Here is a 20897-nt window from a genome sequence, read left to right as displayed (position 1 = left end):
ACTCTCTGTCTCTTTCATACACACTCACTCTGTCTCTTGCTCTCACTCTCTCTCTCCCACTCACACTCACTCTCTCTCTCTCTCTCTCTCTCTCTCTCTCTCTCTCTTTCTCTCACACTCTCACTCTCCCTCAGCCCCTCAAAACTCTGGACTCCTCATTGCCCCCAGGCCTGCCTTCAAAGATCGCTTGTCTTAATCTCCTCGTGTGCTGTGGTGCTAGATAGAGTCATAGAGATGTACAGCATGGGGGAGACAGACCCTTTGGTCCAACCCGTCCATGCCGACCAGATATCCCACCCCAATCTAGTCCCATCTACCAGCACCCGGCCCATATCCCTCCAAACCCTTCCTATTCACATACCCATCCAAATGCCTCTTAAATGTTGCAATTGTACCAGCTTCCACCACTTCCTCTGGCAGCTCATTCCATACCCATACCACCCTCTGTGTGAAAAAGTAGCCCCTTAGGTCTCTTTTATATCTTTCCCCTCTCACCCTAAACCTATGCCCTCTAGTTCTGGACTCCCAGGCCTCAGGGAAAAGACTTTGTCTATTTACCCTGTCCATGCCCCTCACCATTTTATAAACCTCTATAAGGTCACCCCTCAGCCTCCGCCGCTCCAGGGAAAACAGCCCCAGCCTGTTCAGCCTCTCCCTATAGCTCAAATCCTCCAACCCTGGCAACATCCTTGTAAATCTTTTCTGAACCCTTTCAACTTTCACAACATCTTTCCGATATGAAGGAGACCAGAATTGCATACAACATTCCAACAGTGGCCTAACCAATGTCCTGTACAGCCGCAACATGACCTCCCAACTCCTGTATTCACTACTCTGACCAATAAAGGAAAGGATACCAAACACCTTCACCTGCACTCCAAGGTGTCTTTGTTCAGCAACACTCCCTAGGTCCTTACCATTAAGTGTATAAGTCTTGCTAAGATTTGCTTTCCCAAAATGCAGCACCTCTCACAGATCTTTGATGAGGACTCTTGCAAAGTGCCTGGGTTGATGGCCATGTCAATGGATTGATAATCCAGAGGCCCAGGCTAATGCTCTGAGTCAGAAGTCCCTCAGCACCTAGTTATAATCCAACAGGTTGATTTGAAATCACAAGCGTTCGGAGCGCTGCTCCTTTGTCAGGCGGAATGGTCAGCTGAAGACTGATGAAGGAGCAGCGCTCTGAAAGCTTATGATTTCAAATAAACCTGTAGACTAGAACCTGTTGTCATGTGACTTTGACTTTGTCCACCCCAGTGCAACACTGGCATCTCCACATGAATGCTCTGAGGAGCCAGGTTCAAATCCCACCACGGTATCTGGTAGAATTTAAACTCATTAAATGTATTTTATTTGTAAAATTTAAAAAAGTACATTGAAATATTTCATAATCAGAAAGTTGCAAGACGTCGAATAAAATTCAACTTGTCTCCCTACAGCATTTTCAACTCTTGGGAGTCTCAAACAAATTGTAACATTCTTGATATTTACAATATACATTCCATGGCAGCCTTACAGTCCAAGGGGAAATCATTTCAAATTGAATAAGTAGAGTGTAATAGAATTTTTTTTTCCCTATTTGCAGCATCTTCCACTCTGAGGTGTGTTAGTACATCTGCTGATGGCCACAGTAAACATTCTGTGGCAGGTGTAGACTCTACAGTCAGCATCTTATCATGCACTCATGGTCCACCCATCCTCAGGGTGGTCATTAAGCTGTGGGTGCCTCGATCAAGACTGAGTGCTGTCTTTATTGTCCCAGCTGTTGCTATCTGCTTGGTTTGATGGTTTGGGCGTTATTACAGATTATACTGAAGTTTGCACAGCCTCCAGCTCGCCCTCAAATATCCCAAAGCTTCAAGATGATTTTTTAAATTTGCACTTAATGTGATGAGACAGTTTTCAGAAAAAAAAATTGCATGAAATGGGTTTTCTTTTTATGGGATAGGGGAGTCCCTGCCAAGGCCCCTGGTAGCTCTTGCTCGTCCCTAATTGCCCTTGCACTCTGGCTTGCTCAGGACATTTATTGGGGTGGGGTGCAGTTAACAGACAAACTCCCATCCACACCCCCCTCTCCCCTTTACCCCCACTGCCACTCTTCAATCACCAACTCCCCTCTTCTGCACCTCCCTCTCACTCTTTCCAGCCCCCTCCCAGCTTTCTTCTGCCCCCTTCCCCTCTCACCTTTTCACCCACCCCCCTCTCTCTCCCACTCCTCCCCCCTCTCTCTGCTGCCCCTCTCTTCTGCCCCCGACTCTTCTTCCCTCTTCACCCCAGTCTTCTGCCCCCCTTCCCCTCTCACCTTTTCACCCATCCCCCTCTCTCTTCCAACCCTTCCCCCTCTCTCTCTGCCCCCCGACTCTTCTGCCCTCTTCACCCCTGTCTTCCGCCCCCTCCCCTCCTCCTCTGCCCCCTCCGCCCTCTTCCACTCCCTCGTCTTTCTCCCCCTTTCCTTCCACCCCCCTCTCTCTTCCCTACCCCTTCCTGCCCCAATTTGCTCCCTCTTTGCCCCCCTCTGTGGTCCCCTCACCCCCAGTACTCCATTGCCTGGGTTCCCATTGCCTGCTCACTCAGTCTGAGCTCTAACGTCCTCCCACACCGACACCGTTACCAGGATAGCCACAGCACAACCCTGCCTTTCACAGTGTGACTGGGGAATGTTTCAGGCTGTGATTATATTGGTACAATCTGCATCACTGGCTGTGTGAGTGATCCCAGCTGTTACTCCTGGAGATTACTCTGCTTATATCCCTCATCCTTCGCAGGGCGTCCACTCAACAAGTCACCCCTCACCTACTTTGTGTTTGAAACCAACTTCATCTCTCCTCAGACCCGCCCCCCCCCCCCCCCCACAAGGCCAGCTTTAAAAGCTGGCAATGCTGTTAACTCACAGGGCCTTTCGGGAACCACGTTCTGTCTGAGACCAGGCAACAACGTCTGCCTCAATAATTTGAGATCTCCCCTCAGTCCACAGTTGTTGTTGTAGTTTGGAGCCTGTTGCTAGCCCGGGGCGGGGTGGAGGGGGGGGGGGGTGTGGTGGTGTCAAGACTTTCTCAGTTGACCCCCACCTCTGAGTCAAAAGGTCGCCTTTGAATTCAGAGATTGGATCCCAGAATCCAGAATAGCTCTCCCGTTCTAGTGTTCTGTTGAGTGCTACTCTGTCAGAGACGCGGATTGAGGATTGAATTTTAAAAACTGTAACCTCTTCCCCCAATCTGCCCCCTTGGTTGGATTTGCAAATCCCATATCCAGGACAAAGCAGCTCACTTCATCTACAAATACTCATTTCCTCCACCACTGACGCTCCGTACCAGCAGTGTGTACCATCTACAAGACGAGTTGCAGAAATTCACCAAAGATCCTCACACAGCAACTTCCAAACCCACATCCACTTCTACATCGAAGGACAAGGGCAGCTGATACATGGGAACACCACCCCCCCCTGCAAGTTCCCCTCCGAGTCCCTCACCATCCTGACTGGGAAATAAATCGCCATTCCTTCAGTGTCACTGGGTCAAAATCCTGGAATTTCCTCCCTAAGGGCATTGTGGGTCAACTCACAGTAGATGGACTGCAGTGGTTCAAGAAGGCAGCTCACCCCCACCTTCTCAAGGGGCAACTAAGGACGGGATATAAATATTGGGCCCAGCCAGCGATGTCCACAATCCTGTGAATGTAGTTTGTCCATCATCCACTTCTATCCAAGTTGAACCCTCCTCCTTCTGCTGTCTAGACAAGACGGCTGTGGATAGTCAGCCTGGGCTGAAACATTGACATTCTCCTTTCCAGATGTCACATTGTTAGAATTTCTTTTTGCTCTGGCAACCTCAAGCACCTCTACATGTGGCCCCATGCTCTGTTGATGTCCATCTTCATGTGTCTGATACTTGTGAGTGGATAGGGGTTCGGTTCGCTTGGATGGCTGGTTTGTGATGCAGACTGAGGCCAACAGCATGGGTTCAATTCCCGAATTGGCTGAGGTTAACTCTCCTTTTCAATTTCTCCCCTCAGCTGAGGCGTGTTGACCCTCTTGTTCAACCACTACCAGTCATCTCTCTCTCTCTCTCTCTCTCTCTCTCTCTCTCTCCCTCCCCCTAATGAGAGAGCAGCCCTGCGGTCTGGTAGCACTATGGTGACTATACCTTTTGATTTTGCCTTCTCCCTCTCTTAGGGGAAAGTGAGGAATGCAGATGCTGGAGATCAGAGTCAAGAGTGTGGTGCTGGAAAAGCACAGCAGGTCAGGCAGCATCTGAGGAGCAGGAGGATCAATGTTTCGGGCATAAGCCCTTCATCGTTCCTGATGAAGGGCTTATGCCCAAAACATTGATTCTCCTGATCCTCAGCTGCTGCTTGACCTGCTGTGCTTTTCCAGCATCACCTCTCTCTCTCTTCCCTACCCCTTTTAATGACCTGCATTGCCCTCAATATAAGTAGATTAATTAAAAAATGCAGGTGATTTATTGGTGATGGTCAATCAGTGAAAAACATTACGCAGCTGATTTATGATGAAGAAATAAAAATGTTCATTTGTGTGTAAGAATACTTCTGGAAGAAAAAGAGAAAGACTTTTGGAAGACATAGGATCCACAACTGTCCCTGATGAGCTGACTGTAGTGCAGTGGTAGTGTTCCTACCTCTGAGCCAGGGAGCCTGTGTTCAAGCTCCACCTGCTCCAGAGGAGTGTCATAACATCCTGAATGGGTCGTCTAGAAAATATCAACACAACTGCCCCCTCCAAGGACCTCCACTATTCTCCTGATCTTTCTCCCACCTTATATTGTGTGACATCATCAGGGGGTGGAGCTTAATATGATCTCTGACATTAACTGTTTCAGAACCCTTAGCTAATACAGCAACATTCATATTCCAAAGACTTCTCTTTGCATCTACAGCCCTTTCCATATTTCCCAGGCAGCAGGGAAGTGAATAGAATTAGCGTCCTATGAGGTTTGGTTCCCCTTTTCCAGATTCTCCTTTTAGCTTTGCAAAACTACTTCTGGCAATCTCTGTCCTCCTTCTAATTTCTGTTTGCATCACACCTTCCATCTTCTGTTTTCATTTATGTTAAATAACTAACGTTTATCTACCTGGTCACTTCAACATCATCCACCTCATTCTCACACTAGATTCTTCTAGCCTGTACCTAATCAAAATACCATTGTTTTAGTCTCTTTGATGTTTGTACTCAATTCATATTGTGATGTTATAGATTTTCCTTGATGTGTGATGGTTGATACAGCCTCAGCTGATTTTATAACTAGCTCTATACCTTATCCAACATCCTGTGAAAATGTTTCCAAAGGTACTTCAATTGACTGTAAAGTGCTTTGGATGGTCTTGAGGATGTGAAAGTGCTATATAAATGCAGGACTGACTTCCTTACATGCCACTTTCCTTCCTGGTAAAGTTTCGACAGCGATTGAACCAGTGGATGCGGTGCCTATCCAGTGGGCTGCTTTTTTTCCTGGGTAGTATCCAGCGTTGTTGGAGCTGCACTCATCCAGACACGTGGGGAGTATTCCATCGCACTCCTGACTTGTGTCCAGTTGATGATGGAGAGATTTTGGGAGGTCAAGAGTTGAGTTAGTCATCAGAAAATCCACAGCCTCTGATCTGCTCTTATGGCCAGAGTACGTTTATGAGTTTGCTAAAGAAAAGTCACATTTTGTCAAAGCTTTTCATCTTGCATTCATCAGGACAATTTACAAGAGTGCCAGTGTAAAAGGGAGCAATTGTCATACTGTGCATACTGGAGCCTATACACCTTGTGTATATATACAACACAGCCCTGTACCTTTCAAAAAGAACATGTACATACATTGTGGAGAAAGTGAGGACTGCAGATGCTGGAGATCAGAGCTGAAAATGTGTTGCTGGAAAAGCGCAGCAGGTCAGGCAGCATCCAAGGAGCAGGAGAATCGACGTTTCGGGCCCGAAACGTCGATTCTCCTGCTCCTTGGATGCAGCATGTACATACATTGCACCTTCTTCATCTTAAATCAACGAAATAGATATAGAAACAGAAATAGATACATGTCATTCTCTTATCTGTTCTTCAGGACAATGCTTTGACCAGTTAGAGCTAACCTGCCTGGTTTAAATTTAAACAAAGCTTGGTGATTAACTGTCAATCATCACCAATCTGGTTCACACTCTGTGATAATGCTAACACAAATCAATCAGCATTCTCTTCTGCAACAATGTGGAGGGTTCCATCGACATATTGAATTGGAAGTGAAAAAAAATCACATTGGACTTGAAAGGTTAACACTCTTTCTTGCTCCACAGTTGTTGCCAGACCTGCTGGAGTTTCTCTGGATTCTCTGTCTTTGTTTCAACATCGAATGTTACTCCCCGTTACATTAGCATTCCAGCAAATACCCTGAAGAGTGCAAAGTGAAAATCTTTAACAAGCTGCAATCATACTTGTGTTCTATACCATCAAACAGCTAGTTATATGATTATGGGGGAAGGACAATTACATTTTTTTAAAATCAAAAATTGGCATTTCTAGCTCAAGAAAGTCTGTCTCATTTCCTTAAAATAAAAAATGTATTAAATGTAATTGTTTGATTTGATTTTAAATGTTTGATTTGGGTTTGCTCTTGCGTTCTATCTGGTGATAGAGGAGAGTCTTGGTCTGAATTCTGTCTGATTCCCCTGGAGTATTTATTAAGCTCAGGTTACCATGGAATCTGTGCCTGCATTTCCTGTTCTCAGGGCCTGAGGCCCCCTTTCTCTCCAATAGGTCACTTCCTCCAACTTTATTAATAGTGTTAGCTTAGATTAGCTGGCTGTGAGTTTGAAAGTACTGAACGTACGTTTTGTCCAGTGCTGCATAGCTAGGGACATCTCGACCCTTCATGTCCTGTGACGTTGTGTGAAGGTAGGGAGCTTGTAGTCAGGCAAATAGCCTGGTACAACAATCCTGCCTTGGTATAGCACCTCTGACAGATTGAAGCAACCCAACGTGGATGGGATGTTTAACTGACATTTGACAGTGACCGTCATGGGTAGTGTTCGGACTGGTAACCAAAGGAACACAAGAGCACAAGACCAGGCCCTTCGGCCCTCCAAGCTGATCATCATGCCCGAACTAAACTGAAAAACAAACCTTTTGTCCCTTATTCAGTCTGTATCTATCAATTCCCTCCCTATTCATATAACCATCCAGATGCCTCTTAAATGTTCACATGGGCCTGATTTAAGGATTTAGACTTTTTTTGAGGAGGAAATCCAAAGTTTGAGTTCCACACGGCTATGATGGAGGGAGGGAGGAGTATTGAAGATGCGCAGGATGTGGCACAAACACAGAGAATGTTGATCCTGCCAGGTCTCTCCGCATGTGTGGAGAGAGAGGAATAGAGTTAACGTTTCATGTTCGGTACGACTTTTTCAGAACTGAAAAGGAGTCAGACTGGACTGGAAACATTAACTCTGTTTCTCTCTCTCTTCACAGGTGCTGCCAGACCTGCTGAGTTTCTCCAGCATTCACACTTGTTTCAGACAGCCAGCATCCACAATATTTTTGCTTTTATTTATGTTGTATAAGACGTGGACTCTATAAAACGGTTAACTCTGAAGCCTTTGTGTTGCTTTACCCACAGGGATATAAATGATAATCTCTGGGAGGAGCTAGTCAGTTTCAGTTGCCTCTTGAGTTGCTCTAGTTTGTTAGACTGCCCTCCTATTGATAACCTAACTGACATAGCTGTTAACTTGTTCTCTCTATGGAGACATTCATTCTTTTCTCTCCATGTAATGGAACACCACTTATGTCTCTCCAATGAGAGGGCAGCCCTCTGGTCCATTACAGAGTATGGTAACTCACTCTCCTCTTGTCTCCCCCTTTCCCCACCCTGTCTCTCCTATTCGCCCCCTCCCCCCCATCTCACCGGTGGTGGCACAGTGGCTCAGTGGTTAGCTCTCCTGCCTCACAGCGCCAGGTGACTGTCTGACTGTGTGGAGTTTGCACGTTCTCCCCGTGTCTATGTGGGTTTCCTCCGGATGCTCCGGTTTCCTCCCACAGTCCAAAGATGTGCAAGTTAGGGTGAATTGGCTGTGCTAAATTGCCCGTAGTGTTCAGGGGTGCATACATTCAGTGCATTAGTAAGGGGTGAATGTAAAGTAGTAGGATAGGGGATTGGGTCTGGATGGGATACCTTTCGGAGGGTCGGTGTGGACTTGTTGGGCCAAAGGGCCTGTTTCCACAGTATAGGGATTCTGTATTCTATCTCCCACTCTTCCCCCCCCACCCGTCTTCTCCCCTCTTCTCCCTCTCTTCCCCTTTATCCCTCCTTCCCCCGTCTCTCCCTCTTCCCTCTCTGTCTCCTCTCATCTCCCTTCCCCCTGCATCTCCCCTTTCACCCCATCTCCCCCCCCACTACCATCTCTCCTCTTCCCCTCCCCCCATCCCAACGCCCCCCCCCCTCCCCCCCCCCCCCCCCATCTCCACCTCTTCAATGAGAGACCAGGCCTATGGTCATTTGAGACAATAACTTTATCTTTCCAACGACATTACCTCGCCTCCCTTCCCTGTAACCTGTGACCTTACTCCTATGTCACAAACATATCCTGTTACTCAGGAATAAGCCTCTTTTGCCAAGACTGCAGGTGGCCATCTGTCAGAAGACTTTGAATGTAAGAATTACAAACAGGATTAGGCTATTCAGCCCCTCAATCCTGCTGCACCGTTCCATAAAGTTATGGTATCCTCCGGCCCATGTTTCCACCTATCCATGATAATCTCACTTATCAAGGATCGAACTACCATGTCCTTAAAATATTCAAAGATTCTGCTTCCATGTTTTCAGGAAGAGAATTCCAAAGACACTTGACCCTCAGAGAAAATGTTATTTTCCTGACCTCCATTTTCAACTCTTAATTTTTGAATAAAGACGGCAGCTTCTAGTTTTTCGACAACATGCTGATATCATTCCTTTTTAAAGGTGACTGAGACTGGATACAGTCCTCCAGCAAAACTTTCCCCCAGAGTGTGGTTGACTTTTAACCACCCTCTGGGCAATTAGGGATGGGCAATAAATGCTGCCCTAGCCAATGACACCATCATCCCGTGAATAAACAAAAATAAATGCATTTTGCAATGCCCTGTCTGTGGGCTGGCAGTGCTGTACTGCAGCGAGAGAGACAGCACCCTGGAGATGGAAAGGGAAACTCTGAGAAGAGAGGTGCTCCCTCACTTTCCAAGCTAACAGCAAGAATCATTTGGCATTGTGCAGCCAAGCCAGAGGAAAGAGGCAGCCTTCTGCATTTTTATTTGATTTCGCAGTGAGTCTGGGGAATAAATTCCATTCACAGCAGGTCAAACTTTCCACTCTCAGCTCCCCAGCCCTGAGCTGAGCAGTTGCCTCAGTCAGGCCCAGTAATTACCTGGCTGTTGTGCTGGTTTGATAGAACTCTGCAATCTAACAGGACGCTCATATTTCTGAGTCTCTGTTGACAGGAGACAGACATAAGCTTCTCACTTTATGACTACAGTGTATATTCTTCAACCTTCTTGGCCCTGACTATTTAAACTTCCACAAATGACTCTTGCTCTATCCCTCCCCTCATATCCATTTGTCCCCCATGTCGCCTCTCTCTCTCTCTCTCTCTCTCTCACCGTGTTCTCTCTCTCTTCTCCCTCTCTCTGTTCTCTCTCTCTCTGTTCTCTCGCTCTCTCTCTTCTCACTCTCGCTATCTCTGTTTTCTCTCTCTCTCTCACCCATGGTCTTAAACTCTCTCCCTCATTCTTCCCCAAAATGCTTTCTCCCATTCTCTCCTTTTCTTGTATCTTATTCTCTGTTTTTCCAGAACTAGAGGGCATAGGTTCAGGGTGAGAGGGGAAAATTTAAAAGGGACGTAAGGGGCAACTTTTTCTCAGAGGGTGGTGCGTGTATGGAACGAGCTGCCAGAGGAAGTGTTGGAGGCTGGTACAGTTACAACATTTAAAAGGCACGATTAGGAAGAGTTTAGAGGACCAAGTGCTGGCAAATGGGATTAAATTAGGTTCGGATATTGGCGTGGACAGGTTGGACCGAAGGGTCTGTTTCCACGCTGTACATCTCTGACTCTCTTGCTGTATTCTATCTCTCTCTCATTCTGTGTTCATTCCCTCTTGTTCTCTTGTGCTCTCCCTCGTCCGCCTCTGACTTCTCATTCGCACTCTCTTTCTCCCATCTTCTGTCTGCCAATATTCTCTCTCTTTGCCCCTCCACCCAGTGTTTTTTCTCTCTCTCTCTCTCTCTCTCGCTCTCTCTCTCTCTCTCTCTCTCTTTGAAGTTCAGTCCTTGGCAGTTTTGAATAAATGAGAGAATGTTTCCTAAACCTTTGCCTTTGCACACATTTCAGCCAAGACCTGAAGTCAATTCGAGGCTAAGTTCAGTTTAGTTTCTTCAGACAGTAAGCAGCTAAGCTGCTCTATCACGGTGAGGGGCCAAGGTCTTTCCAGGTCAAACAACAACAATGATTGGGCTGTCCTCTGTCTGCAGCCTTCACTCCCGTCACCAAGTGCATCAGCAAAATCCAGCAGACACAGGGAATCGAAAATAAAACAAAAGATACTCACAACATTTTGCAGGCTAAAGGTCATGAAGCTGAGACATTGATTCTGTTTCTCTCTCTTATTGCAGTCTGACCCCCTCAAACGTTTCCAGCATTTTCTGTTCCATTTATTATTCACATTGTAGTGTTAGTCTACAAGTACCCTAACAATATAACCCAACTGGAGGAAAATGTCCCCCCGAGAGTCCTAACAAATATTTATCTGGAAATTGTCATCAGTGCAATCAGGTCACCTGGGTGTCATCAGGCTGTGGGATCTTGCTGTAGCAGTTTGGATGTCAGTGAAGAATTGTTGAAAGATTAAAGCACAGCTGGAGGCCTTTTGGCTCATTCTGTCAACGATGGCTCTTTGCAAGAGGCACAGTGGCTCAGTGGTTAGCACTCCTGCCTCACAGCACCCAGGATCCGGGTTCAATTCCAGCCTCAGGTGACTGTCTGTGTGGAGTTTGCACATTCTCCCCGTGTGCTCCGGTTTCCTCCCACAGTCCAAAGGTGTGCAGGTCAGGTGGATTGGCCATGGGAAATTGCCCACAGTGTTCAGGGATTTTTAAGTTCTGTGCATTAGTCAGGGGTAAATCTAGAGTAATAGGGTAGGGGAATGGGTCTGGGTGGGTTACTCTTCAGAGAGTCAATGTGGACTTGTTGGGATTCTACGATGAAGAGAAACTCACCCTGTCCAACTCCCTCACCCTTTCCCTGCAAAGAGTGGACGTGGAGAAGATGTTTCCACTTGTAGGAGAGACTGGGACCCAGGGGCACAGCCTCAAAATGAAGGGATGACCCTTTCAAACTGAGACAAGGAGGAATTTCTTCAGCCAAAGGGTGGGGAATCTGTGGAACTCATTGCTACAGAGGGGTGTGGAGGCCAAGTTGTTGAATTTATTTAAGACAGAGATAGTTTCTTGATTAGTAAGGGGATCAAGGGTTACGGGAAGTAGGGGGGTGAGGGTGAGAAATGTATCCTACGTGATCGAGTTGAGGATCAAATTGATGGGCCACATTCTGCTCCTATATCTTATGGTCTTATGGCCCCTTTGGACAGTGCCTTTGAAACCTAGGACCTCTCCCATACAGAAGGACAAGGGCAGCAGATACATGGGAACACCACCCCCTGCAAGTTCCCCTCCAATCCACTCACCATCCTGACTTGGAAATATATTGCCATTCCTGCTCGGTTGAAATCCTGGATTTCCCTCCTTAAGGGTATCATGGGTGTCTCTGCACTCCATGGACTGCACCACTTTGTCCAGGCCAATTGGGAGCAGGCAGTAAATGCTGGTCAAATCAATGATGCTCCTGTCCAATGAATGAATAAAAGGAACCATCGTGGAACAGCCCTACTACCCTCCTGGAATTCTGCACTCCTCCAAATGGGTCTGCATCCCCACCCCCATTCCTCCATCCATTTTTGGAGCCATTTGGCTGGACTCTGGATTCTGGGACTTTCTCGGTGGATCTTTCCACGATTCCTCGTTTTCCTGCCGTCCACCGACTTCTTTGTGTCAAAGGCTTCCCTTCCTTGTGTTCTAGCTGAGCATCTTGGCGGGGTGTATCCCATTACCGGCGCTACATAAGTGCGGGTTGTTGTCGGAACCGACTGACATTCGGTGTCCATGAAATCATGAGTTTGAGAGATTAAGCCAAGTCTTTCAGAGGAGGACGATTTAATAAGCCAAGTGAACTGGGAAGTCTTGTGCAACATTATTCTGATGTTATAAAATGATGAAGTCAAAGATTGATTAACAGTGTGACCGGTTTTTGACTATGACCTTGTGACTCAGTGTCTGTCCCTGTGGTTAAGCAATGTCAGTAGTGTTGTTGTTTAGGTCGTCTTTCAGTCTTAAGTGAAATTCCAGAACATTCCAGAGGAAATGGATAGCAGACCTCATGTGCTGGTTGTGAATTAGACTTCGTACATACACATATTTGGTAAAAGGTTGTGCTGGTGATGCTCTGAGTGGGATCATCCAGACACCAAGACAATTAAATAAAGCTCACTTCCTACTTCAGTACCCCCTCCCTCTCACCTCTCACCGCTCCTGCCTTACCATATAGCTGAGTGTTTAACCCTCAGTTCTGGACCAACACAACTTGTCCAGTTTGATAATAAGAGACAAGTTGTAGCAGACTTTTAATCTCTCCCATTCAGTATATGAATGTTTATGTAATCTGAGGGTCTGTGTCTGTGTGTCTGCACATGTGGATATGTCAGTCTCTCCGAATTTCCATGTGGGTCTCTATAACTATGTGTGAAGGAGGGTATCTCTGACTGTTGTCTATGTGGGGAAGTGTCAGGGCTTGTGTGTATGTTTGTGTGTATTATAGTGTGTGTGTGTGTGTGTTGTCTCTCTCTCTCTCTCTCTCTCTCTATTTCTCTCACACACTTTTTGTGTGGGTTTCTATGACCGTGTCAGAAGTCACACAAAAAGCTGTGATTTCAGATAAACTAATTGGACTATAACCTGTGTGAATTCTGACTTTGTCCACCCCAGTCCAATACTGGCACCTCCATGTCATGCTACCTTCTATAACTGTGTGAGGGAGGGTGTATCTGACTGTTTGTATAGGGTATGTATATGGGGGGTATCTGTGGATGGGGCAGAGGATTCTCCTGTGTGTGTGTGTGTGTCTCTCTCTCTGACCCTGTCTGTCTGCCTCCGTTCTTGTCACATTGCCCCAGTTGATGGCTGACACCTCAGTATGGGTTTTCTCTGGGATCTATATGGGATATTTCTCCACTGGCAGAGGCTGTAGGTGAGAAATTGCTTCTAATTCGCACACCGTAACGCTCCATTAAGCCAACCACATCTATATTTTCCAGCTCCTTGTTCATAGTCATTTGGCATTTCAACTGTATATCCAATGGCACTTAAAATGTGATTGTGTAAGAGTTTGGGTCTGAACTGTGTGATAGGTTAATGAGACACTACGTACATCATCACCAGAGATGATACAGTGTCACATAATCTTGCTGTCTCTCCTGTGGGTTAGATAAAGTTGCAGTCAGATTGTTCCTGTGTACAGTTCCTTGCCTCTGCAGACTGCGTATCGAAGAAATACATTTATACGTTGTACGATTGTGGTTTGTCGTAATCATGTGATTTCTGACGCAGTTAACTTTCACTTTGAAAGTAGCAGCCATTAAAGTACATTACACAAACGATGGTGTCAACAGTGACCAGCTGAACTGTGTGGATTTTCAAAGTTGTCAGAGGGCCGGCTACCACAAGAAACAGAGGAAGATTGAAGACAGGAATTATGGGTTGAGTCAGAATGGTTGTGCATTTTCCAGCCTCCAGTCCTGAGGGAATGAAAGGTGAAATGGGACAGAATTGCAATTTCTTCCAGTCTCAGTGACGAAACCATAAAAGAATTGAGTAGGAAATCTGAACAAACAGGAGTAGTAATTCTGGCATCATCAGTGCTGGGCAGAGAGTGCCATAACCTGTATCGTGGTCTGGCCCCTCACTGGGAAGCAGAAATGTCAAGTGCATACGTTTTGAAATCTTCAACGGCACAATTTGGACTCTCAGCCAAGAAATATTGCAGAAATGTCAGCAAAAAGATTGAGGCTAGAGCACAGGATGCAAATATTGCAGAGAACAGCGTACAAAAGAAAGGGGGACTTTAACTTTCCAGATATTGACTGGGAAAGCTATAGCTCGAGTTCGTTAGATGGGTCGGTGTTTGTCCAATGTGTGCAGGAGGGTTTCCTGACACAATATGTAGACAGGCCAACAAGAGGTGAGGCCATACTGAAGTTGGTTCTGGGTAACGAACCAGGCCAAGTGTTAGAATTGGAGGTAGGTGAGCACTTTGGGGACAGTGACCACAATTCGGTGACTTTTACTCTAGTGATGAAGAGGGACAAGTGTGCACTGCAGGGCAAGAGTTATAGCTGGGGGCAGTGAAATTATGATGCGGTGAGGCATGACTTAGGATGCGTGGCTTGGAAAAGTAGGCTTCGAGGGAAGGGCGCAATTGATATGTGGAGCTTGTTCAAGGAGCAACTATTGAGTGTCCTTGATAAGTGTGTACCTGTCAGGCAGGGAGGAAAGGGTCGTGTGAGGGAGCCGTGGTTTAATAAGGAATTGGAATCCCTTGTTAAAGGGAAGAGGGCGGCCTATGTAAAGATGAGGTGTGAAGGTTCAATTGGGGCCATTTAGAGTTATAAGGTAGCCAGGAAGGATCTGAAGAGAGAGCTAAGAGCAGCAAGGAGGGGACATGAAAAGTCCTTAGTTGGTAGGATTAGGGAAAACCCAAAGGCTTTCTATAGGTATGTCAGGAATAAAAGAATGACTAGGGTAGGAATAGGTCCAGTCAAGGATAGTAGTGGGAAGTTGCGTGTAGAGGCTGAAGAGATTGGGGACACACTGAATGAATACTTTTCGTCAGTATTCACTCAGGAACAGGACATTGTTGCTGATGTGAATACTGAGTCACAATTAATTTGAATGGATGGCTTTGAGGTATGTAGGGAAGAGGTGTTGGAAATTCTGGAAAGGGTGAAAATAGATAAGTCCCCTGGGACTGATGGCATTTATCCAAGGATTCTCTGGGAAGCAAGGGAGGAGATTGCAGAGCCATTGGCCTTGATTTTTATGTCCTCGTTGTCTACAGGAATAGTGCCAGAAGACTGGAGGATAGCAAATGTGGTTCTCTTGTTCAAGAAGGGGAGTAGGGATAACCCTAGTAACTATAGGCCGGTGAGTCTCACTTCTGTTGTGGGCAAAGTCTTAGAGAGAATTGTAAGGGATAGGATTTATGAACATCTGGATAGGAATAATGTGATCAAGGATAGTCAGCATGGTTTTGTGAAGGGCAGGTCGTGCCTCACAAACCTTATTGAATTCTTTGAGAAGGTGACTAAGGAGGTGGACAAGGGTAAAGCGGTAGATATGGTGTATATGGATTTTAGTAAGGCTACTATGGTTCCCCGTGGTAGGCTACTGCAAAAAATACGGAGGTATGGCATTGAGGGTGAGTTGGAGGTTTGGATTAGGAATTGGCTGGCTGGAAGAAGACAGAGGGTAGTAGTTGATGGTAAAGGTTCATCTTGGAGTGCAGTTACTCGCAGTGTTCCGCAAGGATCTGTTTTGGTTTCATTGCTGTTTGTCATTTTTATAAATGACCTGGAGGAGGGGCTAGAAGGTTGGGTGAGCAAGTTTGTGGATGATACGAAAGTCGGTGGAGTTGTTGACAGTGAGGAAGGATGTGGCAGGTTGCAGTGGGATATAGATAAGCTGCAGAGCTGGGCAGAAAGGTGGCAAATGGAGTTCAATATAGGTAAGTGTGAAGTGATTCACTTTGGTAAGAGTAACAAGAAGATGGGGTACTGGGCTAATGGTCAGATACTTGATGGTGTGGATGAGCAGAGGGATCTTGGTATCCATGTACACAGATCTCTGAAAGTTGCCACCCAGGTAAATAGTGCTGTGAAGAAGGCATATGGCATACTGGCTTTTATTGGTAGAGGAATTGAGTTCCGGAGTCCTGAGGTCATGTTGCAGTTGTATAAGACTCTGGTGCGGCCGCATCTGGAGTATTGTGTGCAGTTTTAGTCGCCATACTATAGGAAGGATGTGGAGGCACTGGAACGGGTGCAGAGGAGGTTTACCAGGATGTTGCCTGGTATGGTAGGAAGATTGTATGAGGAAAGGCTGAGGCACTTGGGGTTGTTTTCATTGGAGAAAAGAAGGTTTAGGGGTGACTTGATATAGGTGTACAAGATGATTAGGGGTTTATATAGGGTTGACCGTGAGAACCTTTTTCCACGTATGGAGTCAGCTATTACGAGGGGGCATAGCTTTAAATTAAGGGGTGGTAGGTATAGGACAGATGTTAGGGGTAGATTCTTTACTCAGCGAGTCGTGAGTTCATGGAATGCCCTGCCAGTAGCAGTGGTGGACTCTCCCTCTTTATGGGCATTTAAACCGGCATTGGATAGGCATATGGAGGTTATTGGGCTAGTGTAGGTTAGGTGGGCTTGGATCGGCGCAGCGTCGAGGGCCAAAGGGCCTGTACTGTGCTGTATTTTTCTATGTTTCTATGAAATTACTCGATGTGCAATGTGTTGGAAGTGGTACTTTAACTGTAAGGAGCTGAATCCCTTTGTATGAGAATGTTCAGCTAGAAAACAGCAAAGCAAACCTCTAAAGAGAATTGCTGGAAAAATGTCACATGATGATTCTGATGAATCTTTCTGCACTTTACAACAAACAGGCCATGTTAAGTCTAAAGGAGAGAGGTGGTTGACTGATCACTGCTGGAATGATATTTGAGTGAGTGTGATAAGTGTTGGATAGATACCTGGTACTTGGTGCAACAGCAAATACATTGCAGACCTTTTTGTGATGGCTTTGTTGATGAACCCTTAAGGGATGCACTGGCCTACTGATTCCAGAGACTCTGGGAACCTTAGTTCAATTAGAATCTAGAATTAAGAGTCTAATGATGACCATGTTGATTGTCAGGAAAAACCCATCTGGTTCACTAATGTCCTTTAGGGAAGGATCCTTACCTGATCTGACCTACTTGTGACTCCAGTCCCACAGCAATGTGGTTGACTCTTAACTGCCCCCGGGCAATTAGAAATGGGCAATAAATGCTGGAACTGGTCAGTGATATCCATGTCCTGTGAATGAATTTTTAAAAATCATAAATCAGGGACTGAGAACTGTCTATGAAATGACATAATTTTGTGCTGAAATGGTTGACTCTTACCTGCCCCCTGGGATGGGCAATAAATGCTGGCCCAACTAACAATGCCGTCTTCCCATGGAAACATTTTTTTTTTAACTCTTGAGGTTGTACAATGATACGGTGCTCATCCAAGAGAATAAATAAAGCCAAGGCCTCAATGCAATGGGAAGAATGAAGATCCAGAGATTGGCCAGTAAGCAAAATCCCCTCATCCCAGCTGAAACAAGCTATAACTTTGGACTGATAACCCTGCACATGCCCAAAGAGATTTGGAATAATTTCAGGTCACAAAGTCATTGACTGCCGAACAGACTCGAGAAGATTATGAAGGTATTTTTTTCAGGTTTTTGATGTCTCCCAGGTGAATGTTGTCTAATGAGCAGACAAATGTACACATGTTGGTGAAAGAGTAGGCCATTCAGCCTCTCGAGTCTCTTCTGCTATTCAAAAGGATCATTTCTAATCTGATTGTAACCTCAAATCTTCAATTCCTCGTTAATCTTACACACCCACTCCCGCCCTCTTAAGTCATAGAGTCATAGGGATGTGCAGCATGGAAACAGACCCTTCGGTTCAACCTGCCCATATCGACCAGGTAACCCAACCCAATCTGGTCCCACCTGCCAGCACCCAGCCCATATCCCTCCAAACCCTTCCTATTCATATACCTATCCAGATGCCTTTTAAATGTTGTAATTGTACCAGCCTCTACCACTTCCTCTGGCAGCTCATTCCATACACACACCACCCTCTGCATGAAAGAGTTGCCCCTCAGGTCTCATATATCTTTCCTCTCTCACCATCAACCTATGCCCTCTTGTTATGGACTCCTCCCACCCCAGGGAAAAGACTTTGTCTATTTATCCTATCCATGCTTATCTTGCTTATCATGAATCTATCCACTTCCGCCCTTCAAAAGTATACAAGGTCTCTGCTTCCAACATCTTTTGGAAAAAGGCTTCCAAAGACTCACAACCCTTTAAGAGAAAACACAGTCATGTCACCTCATGCTTTAAACAGGTAACCTCTGATGTTTGAATAGTGAGGCCTAGTTCTGGATTCTGTCCACCTCTGCATAGTTGAGACCCCTCAGGGTGTTCACGTAGGTGTGAGAGCAACTGGGCATCAGCTGAGGAAATGATGCTTTAAAACAGTCTGAATTCATAACTTTGTCCGTCTCTATTCTCTCCCCTCCCAGACCGCACTCACAGCATTGCTGGGAACAATATGACACCCAAGTTCCAAATGTTTTGACCATAAATCTTAGAATCTCTAAGTGTTGGAAGCAGGCCATTCAGCCCACCAAGTCCACACCGACCGTCCGAAGAGCATCTCACCCAGACCCACAACCTATCCCTGTAACCCTGCATTTCCCAAGGCTGACCCATTTAACCTGGACCCTATGGGCAATTTGGCATGGCCAATCCACCTAACCTGCACATCTTTGGACAGGTGGGAAACTGGGAGTAGGAACTGTGTTCTTATATTTGACCACCTCACCTTTCGTTACCTCCTACACGTTTACTCCAGTTAGTTCCTTCTGAAGTGTGGCCACACTTGTGATGCAGGTTTGCACCATAGATTCCTAACAGTACAGAAAGAGGGCTTTCAGCCCATTGAGTCTGTACTGACCAGATGAAGGGCATACCACTCAGATCCAAACCCCATTGCATTGCCCTAGAACATAGGGCATTACGGTGCAGTAATGTTGCGCCAACCTGGGATTTTAACCACGGCACTTTCCTGGACACTACAGGGCAATTTTATCTTTAAGCATGGCCAATCCACTGAACCTGCACATCTTTGGACTGCAGGAGGAAACCCCATGCAGACACGGGGACAATGTGCAAACTCCACACAGGCAGTCATCCTGAGGGGGGAATCGAAGCCAGGTCCTTGGTGCTGTCGGGCAGTAGTGATAACCACAGATCCATCCAGGGATATGCATGTGGCAGTGACCAGACAGTCTATTTTTGTGAAGATGGTTGAGTAATTAAATATTTGCCACAATACAAGAGAGAGAGGGGGAGCACCTCTGACCACCATCAGCACGAGAGAAGATCAATTTAACATCTCATCCTGCCTCAATGTGTGTTTGATGCTCCAGGCGAACAAGGGCAGGCAGTAAAGTCATAGAGAACAGGAAAGCTAAGAAGACAACCATTTGGCCCATTGAACCTTGTACTGGTTTTATTTCAAAGAACAATCCAGATAAACTGTTGTGTCACCATAGTCATGCTAGACCATAGGGGCTGCTTTCTCATTAGAGAGAGAGAAGTGACTGGTAGTGGTTTAACCTGAGGGCCTCCAGACCAGGATTGTTGGTTTGCAGACTAGTGTGATGCCAACTGCATGGGTTCAATTTCCATTACTGGTTTGAGGTTACCATTGGAGGACTCTCCTTCTCAACCTCTTCCCTCGCCTGAGGTCTGGGGGCCCTCAGATTAAACCACCACCAGTCTCTTCTCTCTGTAATGAGAGAGCAGCCCCTATGGTCTGGTAAGACTATGGCGACACAACCAGGTAAATAAAGATGAGGGGATGGCCTAGTGGTATTATTGCTGGACTGTTAATCCAGAGACCCAGGTGATGTTCCAGGGCCCTGATTCAAATCCCACAAAGGCAAATGGTGGAATTTGAATTCAATAAAAATCTGCGATTAAGAGTCTAATGATGACCATGAATCCACTGCTGTTTGTTGGGAAAAAAAACATTTGGTTTACTAATGTCCTTTAGGGAAGGAAACTGCCACCCTTACCTGGTCTGGCCTACATGTGACTCCAGACCCACAGCAATGTGGTTGACTCTTAACAGTCCTCTGGGTAATTAGTGATGGACAATAAATACCACCTAGGCAGGGACGCCCTCATCCTGTGAATGAATAAATGTCTTGGCGTGCCCATTTGCCACTGGGCGGTGGGGACCCCCAGTAGAGGGCTCTCTACGCGGGAGTCTTCCCCCTTTCTCTCGGGGATCTGGGGTGGAGGGTGCTGCACGCAGCGGTCCCATGCAACCGCAGGTTGCGGTGGTTCACGGACTCCCAGCCCAACTGCTCGTTCTGTGGAGTCCGTTGACCATATATATATTGGGTGTGGGTGTTTGCACTCCATTTTTGATTTCCTCAAAAACCTTTTCTGTTTTTGGTTGCACTTCAATGCCATGCTCCTGATCTTCAGACACCCGGGAACCCAGGTGTCCCTGGAGAAGGGACACCCTGGAGTTGTTCAGGGAGAGATGGGCACTACAAGGAGTGGAGTGCATTATTTCCCCCTCCAATTCTATTTTGATTTAACCCTTGACCTCCCCTTTTACTGTTTGATCATGCAGCGTTGCCCTTTGATGTGAAGGGCACTGCTTGTCACTGGCCACTCGGGTGTTTCCTTTCTTCCTGGTGGTGGAAATTGAATAAAGATTCGTGCACCTTGTGTCTCTCACTGTGTCTCACACCTGCACACACACGACATGGGTGCTGGGGAAAGAATAAGCACGACCGCAGTTAGGGGGTAGTGTGGGGTAATTAAAGAAAAAAAAACAAGAGTGTTAGAGGTCCTGTTCACAAAAAAAATTGCAGCTTTGACAAGGTCACCCATTTCCAGAGGCTATGAAATGAGAAGAATGAGTGTGGTTCATAC

General features: G+C 46.2%; 1 protein-coding gene across 1 annotated transcript in view; it reads left to right on the top strand.

Annotated features, from left to right (window-relative positions):
* The window catches only part of tspan4b (tetraspanin 4b), a 48855-nt gene that overhangs the window by 12803 nt on the left and 15155 nt on the right, over positions 1 to 20897 (top strand). The window lies entirely within an intron of this gene.

The sequence above is a fragment of the Chiloscyllium punctatum genome, chromosome 18 (genome assembly GCF_047496795.1).
Source record: "Chiloscyllium punctatum isolate Juve2018m chromosome 18, sChiPun1.3, whole genome shotgun sequence".
In the NCBI taxonomy this organism is placed as follows: domain Eukaryota; kingdom Metazoa; phylum Chordata; class Chondrichthyes; order Orectolobiformes; family Hemiscylliidae; genus Chiloscyllium; species Chiloscyllium punctatum.
Note: the sequence above shows the minus strand (reverse complement) of the source record. Positions and strands in the feature narration are given on the sequence as shown.